Source organism: Nicotiana attenuata, chromosome 9, assembly GCF_001879085.1.
Source record: "Nicotiana attenuata strain UT chromosome 9, NIATTr2, whole genome shotgun sequence".
Classification (NCBI taxonomy): Eukaryota; Viridiplantae; Streptophyta; class Magnoliopsida; order Solanales; family Solanaceae; genus Nicotiana; species Nicotiana attenuata.
Window position 1 is genome coordinate 25,168,113 of NC_031997.1, and position 12,766 is coordinate 25,180,878.

The 12,766-nt window shown below is 38.2% G+C and overlaps 1 pseudogene; it reads right to left on the minus strand.

Moving 5' to 3' along the window:
- LOC109232596 lies at window positions 11,396–12,303 on the minus strand (annotated as a pseudogene).

Below are 12,766 nucleotides of genomic sequence, written 5' to 3' on the forward strand. Positions count from 1 at the left end.
TACACCCCCCGGAAGGGGGTATAATAAGGGGAGTTTTTCCAATTAAAGGACAATCGAAACGGGATTTATTTATTAAAAGATTTAGAGTCGCCACTTGGGAGATTTATGGTGTCCCAAGTCACCGGTTCAAAAATCCCGAATCGAGGAAAAGAATGACTCTGTTTAACAGTCCGCGCACCAGAAATCCGGGTAAGGAATTCTGTTAACCCGGGAGAAGGTGTTAGGCATTCCCGAATTCCGTGGTTCTAGCACGGTCGCTCAACTGTTATAATTGGCCTATTATCTGATTTTAATTACATGTTTAGCCTATGGTGCAATTTTAACTTTATAACCGCTTTAATTCATTATTAGGAAGATTCAACGTCACATAAAACACATTTTGAACCGCGTCACATAAATGCACCCGCAGTCCGCAACACATTTTATATAACGTTGTTAGGATTTGGATTTGGGTCACATAAATGCACACCCGAGTTTAGGAAGGTAATGTTATTAAATGACGCGCCTAAAGTAACTACGCGTTAGCAACTTTGCGAGGGCCATGGAAATTTCCTAAATGGCACGCCTCGAATTTTAAGGATCAATACAAGATTAATTAAAGCGAGGTCCATGCAATTGTAATTTTTGTTTGGCACAGCACACCTCAATTCTAGTTTAGAAAAGAAAGATTTTCACATTATATTAGGAGGGCCATGGATTATTTATTACCTATTACGGCTCGCTTCCACTAGTTGGAGAAAATTAATCAACCAAACATTAATGGGCAAGAACTCTACCATGGTTCGGGCTAACAACTCATTTTTAATAAAAGAAAGGGGTTAATAGGTTAAAGTTAGGATTTTGACCCAACGTAAGGCCTGAAACCTACGGACGTACGCCATCCAGTGTTGGGCCCAAGAAGGAGCCCAGGTCCTTAGGGCAGCTGGTCAACAGCGAGAATTAGAACTGCAGGTCGAGTCCCCAAAGTCACAAACGTGGGATCGTAAAGCTCAATGCTTAACTCACCCAAAACTCAACGCTAAAAAAATAACAAACACTGGCTTTGGCTGATATGAAATCATGCTGGTAATGTAACTAGGAATCATCAACTGATAAAAAAAATGCTTGTTTTAGTTTTAGATTTCCACTACAATGATCCATGACCACCTGGTTTGGGTATATACCCAGATCTATGGATATTTAGACAAACATGCCCTGTTTTCAATCAACGACATATACACGCTTATACTAGAGAATCAACATATTTGCACTAATTAAAACAACAGTCTTAAAGCATCAATTTTAGGAGTAAATATTCATTCTTCTCAACCAAAACGCAGACTAGACTTTCAGGCACTACAATGACAAGTTAAAAGTTGGAAATGAAACAAAACTTGGACCAAACTTGCAGAATAACCTCATGAGAGAACTTGAATCAAACGAGGCATAGATCTACTTTGAAACTAAATACAAGAGAGAATCACAGATGCATTAAACTACCATGAAGTATAAATGAAGGTGATGAATGCATTAAACTACAGTAATCTTCAGAGAAACACCATCAGTATTTACTATAAAAAAAACTCAATGCACATCTCGAGCTTCCAACTGATTTTATAACTTCAAACTCAAAAGTGATACATTCATGGGTCTAAGCCATACCTGGAAAAATAGAAAGAAACAGAAGAGTGAGTGATCAGCAACAGCAAACAATGGTCAGCAACAGAGCAACAGTGCTAATTGACTGGAGTCAATTTCAGCTCCAAACCAATCCCACACAGCCCAGATTCAATTGCAAACTTCAAATTCAAACCAAAACAGCATTCCAAATACAAACCGAGCTCAAAATCAACTTCTGAAAACCAATTTAAACCTCCTGGATCCCATTTACATCAAAAGTTATTCTAGAAATCGACTCCAGAAAAGGGAAACCAATAGAATAGTGCCTTTTTGAAGAGAACCTTAGCTGTCCTAATTTTTTATTTTTAGCCCTTCTTTGTATTTTCTGGGTGTGTATTTCAGTCTTCCCCCCCCCCCCCCCCCCCAAGGAAAGGCAATGATGCCTTTATAGGCAAGTAATTAGGGCAAGCCTCAAATTTTTAGATTGCATTTTAGTCCCCTGCTTTGTGACTTGGTCCCCAAGTAATACCTATCATATTCCTGAAAATCCAAAAGAGACCCCTACTAGAAGCTTCTAGGGGCTTCCCCAATCTGTTACAATAAAGATTCTACCAGTTAAATTCCTAAACTAACCTTCAAAACCTCTATTTTCACTTTAAATTGACCCCATGACTTAAAACCCCAAACAAGTGGGCTGCTCCTGCGAAGAATCAAATAAAACGAGGGCCCAAGGATTCTAATCAACCATGAGTGTTCTGAAACCCCAAAACCTTGACCCAGACGATTAGCACAAAACGAAGGCCCAAAAACAAACTTGGTAAATTAATCATGATTATGGACACAGAATTAATTTTAAGCCCCTTTAAACAGAATTAATCCGAGATTAACCTAAAACTATTGCCTATCCGAATTAACACAGAAACAAAAAACAAAAAATATATAAAAAAAACATGGCGATGAAGGAGACAGAACAGAACAAGAATTTGGGTAAATAAATCAACGAAGAAGACGACGGAGAAAAAACGAGAATGATACCTAGGTGGCTGTACGAACAGAGCTTGACAAACTCAGGCGACTTCGATTCGACACAAAACTGGTATTAATCGTGTGTTCTTTTTGAGAACAAACGAGCAATACTCGTTTCAAGCCCAATCGTTCATAAGAACTTGCAATCTTGAAAGATTTTCTTCCTTCGATTTGAGATTCGAGCCTGGTCCGATTTGGCTAGGGTTTGGGGAGAAGTAACGGTAGATTATGACTCAGGGAGGGGTAATGGTTGCATGATTGAATTTTGGTGGTGTTTGAGGGTTGGTTTGCCGGTAATAATGGAGGTTAGGGTTGAGGGAGATGGAGAAGAAGAGGGAGATGAACGAGAAGGGGGGTCTGTTTGGATTGAACTGATCTCCATGCTTAGGACCGATTTAAGGAGTATGACTGAGGTAAATCAGGCCGTCTGATGAGGCACGATGAAGGGCCAGGATCTATTTACCTTAATTAAACTGGAAACGACGTCGTTTGGTCGTCCAAAGGTCGGGTCAGGGGACGAATTGGGCTGGACTGACCGGGTCTTGGGGCTGGACTTGGGCGGGTTTGAGCTGGTGGCCTAATTCAAAAAAAATGGCCTAATTTCTCTTCTTTTTCATTTTATTCCAACCTTTTTTAATTCCTTTCTCTTGTTGATTTAAAACTAAAATACATCTAAATTAATTCCTAAAATTCAATTAACCCTAAAACTAATTAAACACCTATGACAATTATCACAAAACAAATTTGAAAAGACACACTACTCAAAATCAAGACGAAAATAAAAATGCAACTTAACATATATTTTTTTTATTTTTCATTTTATGAAATAATTAATTTCTAATTAATCCTAAAATGTAACATTAAATCCTAAATGCAAATGCACATATATTTTTTGTAATTTTCATTAATTAAAATGCACAAGCAAAGATGCAAACAATTAACAGAAAAATGCCACGAAAATCCACAAAATTGCAAACACTGAAAGAGATTATTTTGTTTTGAATTTTCTGGGAGTAATTCATATAGGGCAAAAATCATGTGCTCACAGCTGCCTCTCTTTGCTCGGAAACACGAAGAGTTTTCGTGCAAAGATAAGTGAGCGGATACGAGCGATTTTTGCCCGTTTGAATATTCCGTGTGAAGCATTTTNNNCCTCTGTTCTCCAGGCGGGCTCCTGACTGCTGAAACTTGAAATGTATGCCTCTGTTCTCCAGGCGGGCTCCTGACTGCTGAAACTTGAAATGTGTGCCTCTGTTCTCAAGGCGGGCTCCTGACTGCTGAAACTTGAAATGTATGCCTCTGTTCTCCAGGCGGGAGGGCTCCTGACTGCTGAAACTTGCAATATATGCCTCTATTCTCCAGGCGGGCTCCTGACTGCTGACGCTTGAAAAGTATTCCCTTGTTCTCCAGGTGGGCTCCTGACTGCTGAAACTTGAAATGTATGTCTCTGTTCTCCAGGTGGGCTCCTAACTGCAACAAAACAAACAAAGAAAATTTTCTGCCCCAGTTTGGTGGCTGGGCATGGCATGTTACCAAATATTAAAAATTAAAAGCTAAAATTTGAATTGTACTTCCCTTGTTCTCCAGGTGGGCGCCTGATTGCTGAAGCTTGAAAAGCATTCCCTTGTTCTCCAGGTGGGCTCCTGATTGCTGAACTTGAAAAGTATTCCCTTGTTCTCCAGGTGGGCTCCTGACTGCAACAAAATAAATTACAAAGAAAATTTTCTTCCCCAGTTAGGTAACTGGGTACAGCATGTTATCAAATATTAAAAATTAAAAGCTAAAATTTGAATTGCACTTCCCTTGTTCTCCAGGTGGGCTCCTGATTGCTGAAGCTGAACGTCTTCTCTTGTTACTTGACATTGTTTTCCCTTGCACAATGAACCATTTTCCCTTGAAACTTGAATTGTCTTCCTTCAAAATTGCTTTCCTTTGAAACTTGAGTTGTCTTCCTTCGAAACTGCTTTCCCTTGAAACTTGGGTTGTCTTCCCTTGTTCTCCAGGTGGGCGCCTGATTACGACAAAAACACAAAACAAAACAAAAATCTGCCCCAGTTTGCACTAGGAAGATTTGTGAGTTGTTAGCAAAATTGTAAACCACTTATACCATTAATGCAATGACGAAAGTAAACTAAAGAATAGACGAGAAAAACTATAAACTAATCTTGACTAAAATAAAGAGTGACCCTATTCTCCAGGCGGGGACCCCTGATTTCAAGAAAACTAAAAATTGACCCTCTTTTTTTTTAAAACTCCAGACTTCCCTTTTTCCTTTTTTTTCGAATTTCGACTTCCTTTTTTCAAATTATCCTAGGAGAAAATTCGTCAGACTAGGTTTTCTATTTTAGGAAAAAGATTCATCAGACTAAGACATTTATCCTAGGAGAAAATTCATCAGACTAGGTCCCCCTTTTTCTCTTTTTTTTCTTTTTTTTTTGTTCGGAAAAGGTCCAAATACCCCCCTGAACTTTACGATAAGGTCTATATATAACCCTCGTTAAAAGTTTGGCCCATATCCAACCTTGCCGTTACACTATTGGCCCGGATACCCCCCTGGACTTTACGATAAGGTCTATATATAACCCTTGTTTTTTTAACAAAATATTTTTTTTTTGTAAAAACTGAAAATTATTCGTTGAAAATAATAATTTCTTCAGTTCTTAAAAAACGAAAATATTTTGTTAAAAGACGAATTTTTTTCCTGTTTTTACAACGAAAAAAAACAGTTTTTACAAATTTGTTTTTCCAGTTTTTACGAAAAAAATCTTTAAAAAAACTAAAGAATGAAGAAAAAAAACATTTTTCAAAAGCGAAAATAATTTGTTGAAAATATTTTATTCAGTTTTTAAAAAAAGAAATTTTTTTTTTAAAAACTGAAAATGTTCTAATTCCTCTGTTTTTACATTTTTTTCATTTTTCACAAATATGTTTTTACAAAAAAATATTTTGTTAAAAANGAAAATTCATCAGACTTGGTTTTGTTATCTTAGGAGAAAGATTCATCAGACTAAGACATAGATCCTAGGAGAAAATTCATCAGACTAGGTTTCTATCTTAGGAGAAAGATTCATCAGACTAAGATTTTCTATCTTAGGAGAAGGTTTCATCCGACTAAGATTTTGATCCTAGGAGAAAGTTCATCAGACTAGGTCTTCTATCTTAGGAGAACAAGTCATCAGACTAAGATTTTAGATCCTAGGAGAAAATTCATCAGACTAAGATTTCTATTTGGAGGAAAATCCATCAGACTAGGACTTTTTATCCTAGGAGGAAAAAAAATGTGAAAAGCAATGGCGGCATTTTATGCACGCTAGCCAGACAGGCAAGGGCGAAGATTTGAGAAACTTCCCTTTTTCGGCTCTCCTCTTCTTCCTTTTCTTTTTCTTTTCTTATTGTTGAACCAACTTTCTTGCACTGCTTTGTTCCTGTTTCGAACAAAGAAAACTTGTGAGTTTAAAATGTGGTGGTTAGTTTGTGGCCTTGAACTTTGAGAGCGGCTGCTTCTGCATTTGCCAAGATGACTGATTTCCACCCGAAGACCTTGCTTGTTCCCGATATCCTCTACTTGTTGAATTGCATGAACTGGCATTCCCCCAACCCTTATGTCTCATATGAATCCCAAAGCACGTCTATTACTCCCACTTCGTGTACATGATGTTCTTTCTTGATTTAACCACTGGCCTCCGCCTTGAGGTCTGATGCTCCTTTACTTGTCATGATAACTTTGCTTTTCGCTTGGAAGACCTTGCTTGTCACTGGTTAACCAACTTTTGTCAATCTTGCCACAGAAAATGCATTTGATCAATTCACCTAAAACCCTCCATCTATTGCATTGTTCATGAATTGATATGTACCAAGCCTTTATATTTTGCACGAATCCCAAAGCATGTTGTACCAACTCAGTGCGCTTGTTGTTCTTTCTTGACTTATGACACTTTGATGTACTAGCCAGATCCCGTTTTGTGCAATTGGAAAGCTGGTGGCAAATTTTGAAATTATTTCTCACCTGTTTTGACCAACAGACCCAGGAAGAGGGAGTAAAACAAGGTAGGAGGAATAGAGTAAAGGATAATGGAAAGCGACGATTCCTAACAAGAAACCTACAGAGTAGCGACCCATCAGATGTGGATACCGACTCTAACGACCTTGACATGCACCTGCAGCCTACTCTGTTTAGCAAATCTGATGTTCGGCTCTTGTTGTACCTTTTCGCCGTGAAACTGGGCTTCAATGCTCTGCTTGCCCGATATGATTCACAATCCTTATTCGACTTGTGGTGCCCGTAGGTTTTCACCATCAAGCCTCTCTCATTTTGGTCTTTTTTTAACTTACAGTCGCCTCAAGGTGCCCGTGAAGGTTTTCACCAATAAGACTCTCTCATTTTTGATTTCTCTCAACTCACTTTGCCTTATGGTGCCCGTGAGGGCATTTATCATCAAGACTCTCTCATTCTTCATTTCTCTTGTTTGGACCGGAGTGTTGCCCCTGATATGATTCACCTCTACTCGCTTGACTCGGTGTCTCTCGAAGATTGATCAGAAGGTCTTTCTTTGGACCGTAATGCAGGCTTTGGACAGGGTTAGGAAGAAAGGGTATCAAAGGCTCAAAACAATTCAACATGAGCTCCAAATTACAACTTTCGGAATCAGATTTCTCACAACAACCACAACTTCTGCCCCAGTTTCTTCCTTGACTTTGGACTTTTATTTCGGTGTGACTGAACCTCAGAGAGAGGCTGCCTACGTACCCTTTCGGGATCAAGTCAAACGTAGTTCAGGACATAGGAATTACTTTGTTGCTGTGATTTTTCCTTTCTTTTTCTTCCACTTTCTCTTCTTTTCTTTTCTTTCTTCCTTTCTCTTTTTGTTGTTTGTTTTTTCTTTTTATTTTTTTTCCTTTTCTTTTTCTTTTTCTTCTCTTTTCTCTTCCTTTTTTCTTTCTTTTCTTCTTCCTTTTTCCTTCTCACTCTTTTCATTCTTTTCTTCTCTCTTTTTCCTTGACTTATCTTTCATGCTTGTGTTTCTGATCTTTGCTACTGATTCCGAAATAGGGGTATGAAAGAAAATGAATGAGGCTCAAGGGGGGTAATAAAGGATAAAGTGTTTGGATAGCAGAACAAAATGCCTTCGTCATTCCAATCTTCAAAACATGCCAAGTACAAACAAATACAATTAAAACAAAGAAGATCATACATAATATCTCTTGACCGCATCGGAATTGATGGCCATTTCAACACACTTGCCTTCTATGTCTGTCAAATATAAAGCACCATTGGACAACACTCTCGTCACGATGAATGGCCCCTGCCAATTTGGGGCGAACTTGCCTTTGGCCTCAGCCTGATATTGAATGATGCATTTCAATAGGGTTTCTTTATGTTCTATCTGCCCCAATTTCACACAATTCGGGCTCGAAATGATCTCAAAGTCTCCAAATCTGTTCTTATTTCCCTCAAGTGCCCCTGTCATCTTCAAAATTGTTTCAATGCTTCATGACTAACTTTTTTAGCCCAGGCCTAGAATTATGCATGCATGTCATGTCACTAAAGCCAACAGGAAAAGAAATGTGGAAAGAAAAGGGAACTAAGCAAAAGAAAATGACTAGAAATAACAGAAAACAGGAAATTGTATTAGACAGACGGTGAAATGGTTCGAACAACAAGACAAGCAAACTAGACTTGGGTTACAACCCTGGAACGAACCTAGACACTAAACGAGCTACTACAACTAAACAAACCTAGCAAAATGAAAGGGTACAAGACAATATCCGGATTACAACCCTAAAAAAAACCCGGACAACAGAAATGACAACAAAATAAACCACCAAAAATCCACTCCGGCTGACCGAGAAATGGAGCGTCTTCCCAATTACCAAGCACGGCATCTTAGCCACTGAGTTTCGCATCAATACTGCCAAGACCATTATCAACTTTAATCAACAAGTTCCCAAGAGGATTCGCATGCTCCCTGTCACCGTCATTGACCACAACTACCCCTTCTTGAATCGTTCTTTCTATTTCCCTTTTCAAAGAGCGACAATCTTCAATGCTATGCCCCCGGACTTTAGAGTGGTACATGCATCGAACAGTAGGATCAAAGCTCGCGTATAGGTCTGAAAAATTGCTTTTGGGCACCCGTATCAACCAACTCAGTTCTATTGTTGTCTGCCATTGCCTTTTGACTTTAAGTTGTAGAGAAGAGTTACCACTTCAAAAACCACAAACCAACCACCTTTCTGATATGATTATAACAAAATGAAGCCATCACGTTAGCGTTAAGGCATTTAACAGCTAAAAATATCACATTTAATGCAATGCACCTAGCCACAGTTATCGGTTCTAAAATGACTTCGAGGGTACGAAGGTCAGTTGGCATCATCCCAATTTGTTCATTTCAATCCTCTCTTTTCTTTGCTTTTCTAGCACTTTCTTAATCATTTTCCTTCCTCTTTTCCCTTATTATTATCACTCTTTTCTTTCCTCTCATTTCTCACATCCCATGATTTCAGCCCTTTTTCTTCTTTTTTTCTCTCTTTTTTTCCATTTTTCCTTTTCTTTTTTTTTCTTTTAATAAATAAAAAAATGATTCGGTCGAACCCTATGTAGGTTGCCTACGTATCACGACCCCGCATGAATCAGATCTTTGCGTAGTTCTGGAAGATCCGGAATAATGCACACAGACTAACGTTCTCTTTTTCTTTCTTTTTTCTTTTACCTTGATGACTACTCTAATGAGAAAAGAGAAATAAAAGAAGCAAATCCTTTTTTTTTTTTTTTAAATTTTCTAGACTTAATGTTCTATGACCTATTCTAAACTCAAGCTTAATGGGCATGTTCTTTTTTCCTTTTGAAACAAATACTCTATTAAGGAAAACTCCTAGAAGAGAAAAATATTTTTGATTCTTTTTTTTTAAGAAGGAAATCTAAAGAATAAACCACAAAAACATATTTTGAATTTTCATTTGATATCCTAACGCAATATTTCGAAACAAGCAATGAAGAAGATAAAATAATATTTTTTTTTTTGGATTTTAATTTTGATTGCCTAAAGCAGAAATTCTAGTGATAAACAAAAGATAAAGTATTTTTATTTTCTATGTACAATATCCTAAAGTTCTAATGAAAATAAAAGAATTTTTTTTTTCACTAATTTCCCAAAGAAATACCTCAACTTTTTGGATTTTAAAATTAACACCTTAAAGAAAGCTTTTAAAGAAGTACTAAAAGAAGATACTTTTTTTTTGTCCTAATATATTAAAGGAAACTTATAACGGAAATATAAAATGCAACATCTTTTTTTTTTTTTTTTGATTTATTACACACCTTTTCAAATGCAAAATAGAAAGTACAATAATAATAATAAAACTCGACACTAATATTCAAAACTAAAAGGTAAAAGACGGTATAAAATAAAAAAACAGACTCAAAACACAAAAGAAAAGAAAATCTTCTTTTAATCCACTTCTGAATGAGCGATCCTGACTAGATGTCCTAGGCTCTGTCATGCTCCAACTCTGGTAAGTAAATCCACNGGTTCGACTCTGAGCAATAATACTCAGATTATATTTGCAACGCCCGCTTAGTCTTTTGTGAGACTCAGTTGAGCGTGATCAAATTTTGGCGTCGTTGCCGGGGATTTAACGATGTTATCAATTACATTTGAAAGAAATACAAAAATTCTAAGTGTAGTCAGTTTTCTCTATACCAATCTTTTCATTGAAATCTTGTGGAAAGCAGGTGTATGCCTAGAAATTCTTCAAGGACTGGAGAACTACTAGAAGGACTCTCAGAACCCGAGAAAATATTCAGGGCATTGAACCGTGCCAACAAAGGACTTCAACAACCTCAACCAACACACCAACTCGAATTTGACATGGGTGACGTAGATAACGTCAACGGAAACATCAGGGATGAGCCAACTGACTTAAATGTCAGAGGAGTGGCACCTCTTGTGCCCGAGGCTGCACTTTATGACTGGGAACAGCCTACAGCTAACAATCTGGCCACTGCCATAGCTGTGCCCGCAATTCAAGCGGAGACATTGCAGATCACCAACAACATGCTGCATCTGCTGCAAAATAAGGGACTGTTCTCCGGGTCAAGCATTGAAGACCCGCAACAACACTTGAAAAATTTTCTGTCAATTTGCATGACCCAAAGGCAACCCAATGTAACCCCTAAAGCTATGCCATGCGAATCCACAACAAATAAGTGCACAAGGAAGATGCATCAGGATGGTCTATTATTCCGGGTACACCTGTCCTAGACAGACCCAACCCCTGCGTTGAGTCCCCTAAGTCAAAATGCACATGATGCAGATAAGCGTTCCTACTAGGGATCCGGCATAAGGCTGAGTTATTCTAGGTTCAAAACCTGGGTATATGTTCTAGACTGTGTACCCAAGCGGACAACTTGAGTCGAGGAGGGGGCTACGTACCGGGAACCAAAAGGCCATCCGGCTTAGTAACTTGTCCGGCCTCTTTCTTATTTTAAGGTATGACACTAACAGAATAGGGAGTCTCGACCAGCGAGCACATCCCCGGAGATGAGAAGAGAAGGGTTCCGTAACAGTTTTATATATACAGTTCAGATAATATCAAAAGCGGTAAAAAGCAACATTTTGCACATTATTCCCAAACATGTAATAAAATCAGATAATAACAAAGCCAAATACAACAATATATCTAAGCTCGAATTCTGAACCCTGAACCAGATATTCTGGGTTCATTCCCCGAGCAGAGTCGCCAGAGCTGTCACACCTCCTTTTTTAACTTACGTACACCCCCGTTGTNCAATTACAGACTGAATTTGCTCCCTATTGCTAGCTGTGATGTTTGGAATTGTCCAGCAAGCTTCCTTCTTAATACTCTTCTTGTGATTACCATTCAACAAGTTCAAAAGACGGGGCAAAGACTGATGGTTGATGATACACTGAGTTTGCATATGATCTCCGGTCACAATATTTCCAACTGTCCGAAGCGCCGGAATCAAAACCGATGGAGACGGGTGAAGTAATAACATCAGTTAAACGCGGGCATACTCCAGAATCAATAACAGCTTGAATTTTATCATTTGTACCATCCGAGAGATATGAGAGCGCCCACCAAGTATCAGTCAAAAGTTCTTCATTGGTTAAATGAATAAGTTATTGAAGAGCTGGAAGTGCAGACCTTGTCTGATCAAAAGCAGGTTGTGGTTTGCCTCTGCAGAAATTTGAAAGTGTCCACGTCGCATTTCTCAACATAGACAGCTTGGCATTTAGATTCAGCTGAGATAGCAAGGGAACTAGAGCTCCACAGCTACGGACAAGATCGCGACATTTTGGGGAATCACCAGCAACATTTCCTAGAGCCCACACAGCATGCTCTCGCACATCATCACTAGGGAAACCAAGAAGTTTCACAAAACTTGGGACTGCACCAGAATCAATTACCACCTTTGTATGCTCAGATGTTCCAGATGCAACAGGTGAGATCCCAAGATGCCTCAAACTGATGCTGTGGAAAGTCATCTCTCATTTGAAATTGAACAAAACGAGGAACTACACCTGCTTGAATTACTTCTGCTATTGGGGAACTCCTTTCGATTGAGAGCATTTTTCTAAAATAAGAAGTAGCCTCAAGCTGTACATTGCCATCTTCGCTCCAAACACCTGCAACCAATTGTGGTATCATCTTCATATTCTCTTCATTTGAGACAATACATTCCCTACTAGACACATGCAAGACATGGTTGTGATTATTTCTCAAAATAAATTATTTAGCCAAAAGACGGCTAGAAGTGCAAAATTTGGCTAAGACCCCGCAAAGCCAAGAACCTAAGATTTACTAGGAAGACCGGACCCTATGTGGCTTGCCTACATATCACGCCCCGAAAGACGAGAATCAGGTATGCGTAGTTCGGGCAGATTGGATACGGTTGAGAATTAAAAAAAATAACTAATTTAGAGAAAATATATTTTTTCGTCTTTTTCTTGCAAATGATGAAACATGCAAACTCTTTTAGGATTTTTCTTTTTCCTCTTTTTTTTAGTTTTGATTTTTTGTAAAATGATAAAAATGCAAAATCTTTTGGATTTTTCATGTTTTTTTTTTCTTTTTTGGTCTTTTTCTTAATAAAAAAAAATGTAACAAAACAAAACTG